At 46.5% G+C, this 1,377-nt stretch overlaps 1 non-coding gene across 1 annotated transcript; it reads right to left on the reverse strand.

The window, feature by feature from the left end:
- Positions 1 to 923: 923 nt before the first annotated feature.
- LOC114238265 (small nucleolar SNORD12/SNORD106) lies at positions 924 to 1,015 on the reverse strand. The gene has a single exon (XR_003623664.1). It is a non-coding gene; the product is annotated as a small nucleolar SNORD12/SNORD106 (small nucleolar RNA).
- Positions 1,016 to 1,377: the final 362 nt, after the last annotated feature.

The following is a 1,377-nucleotide window of genomic DNA, read 5'->3' on the forward strand; positions in this document are numbered from 1 at the left end:
TTGGCAACTAGAAAGTCACCGTTGTCCTTGCATGACGTGCTGGTGGTCCTGGATCTGTCGGCCTTTAGCTCCCCTCTTACCCTTCCCCTCACTCTGTGTTCCACATGTCTGAACCTGCAGGCTTCACTTCCCTGGCTCCAATGTCAGCTGGTCTCCAGCTGGGCTGAGTATAGCCAATGGTTGGCATGGATGAGAGATTAAAAGATGAAGGGAACAGAGAAGTCAGGTATTTCTGCTTCTCCTCTCTGCTGTGGATAGCGTGTCTGTCAGTACATGGGCTGAATCCCCTCCATGGCTTCAGCTCCCACTGGACAAGCCAACCAATCCGAGGGTCATGCCTCCTAGGGTCATCTGCAGGCCAGGGTCTGAGAGCACCATCTTTACTTTGTCCCTCCGTTCCAAGTGTGGGAGTGGCTTCCAGCTGTGGCCACCTCTGGGATACCACACCATCCTCTGTCTGGTTTCTCAGTTACTCTACCACCCACCTAATCAATTTTCCTGCTTTATATTTTCTTTGTAACAAATCACTGAAGTTGTTCATTTTTGCCTGGTTGCATCCTGATTAGTAAGAACAGGTAAGAATGAGTGGTAAGAACAAAAGCCAAATCTTATGGGTGAAAGAATGGAGAAAGAAGATGCCGACGACCAATCGAATAGATTATTCTTCGAGTAGTTGCGCAAAAAGAGAGACTTGATGGTAGTTAGAGAGTTGGATTTTTTAAGCTTGATTTGGGGTTTAGATGGGGTAAGACACGAGCTTATTTTAGGCTGAGGGGAAGATGTGTAAAAAGAGTGAAAGAATAAAAGGTAGAGGAATTGAGGGAGTTTGATTAATGGAACAAAGTCCCAGAAGAAACAGGAGGAGGTGAGGGGTTTCACAAGGTCCAGATAACAGGTCCAATCCAGCTAACAGGGGTTTTTTCCCCAATGTATCAGAGAAAACTGGGTAATAGCTCAGTTAGATCAACAGGGTCTATCTGATGGGGAATAAAGTTATGGCATCAGCTACCCAGCTAACAAGTTTGACCCCAGCCTGAACTTGGTACCTGGAAACCAGCAATACAAAGGTAAGGACTGATGTGGCTATAAGTCACCTTGTAAGTAAAGTGGGTGAAATTTTCTGGTGGACTCAGTTTCTCCCAGAAGTTTGAGGCTTTGTTGAGTTTAGAGGTGAAAAGGGGGGCTGGAGGAGAGTGATGATGGTTTGGAATTCCTCTGTGTGGGGAGTGGAAACTGGCCCAGGATCTCTGAAAGGATTGATGAGTAATGCAGAGGGCCCTGTTGAGGTGGGGAGAAGGAATCTTAGTAGTACTGATCTGCATAGTTTTATAGTTTGTTTTTCCCCCCTCAGATATCAGTTGCCCCCTTTTGGGAGCA

The sequence above is a fragment of the Balaenoptera acutorostrata genome, chromosome 17 (assembly GCF_949987535.1).
Source record: "Balaenoptera acutorostrata chromosome 17, mBalAcu1.1, whole genome shotgun sequence".
Lineage (NCBI taxonomy): Eukaryota > Metazoa > Chordata > Mammalia > Artiodactyla > Balaenopteridae > Balaenoptera > Balaenoptera acutorostrata.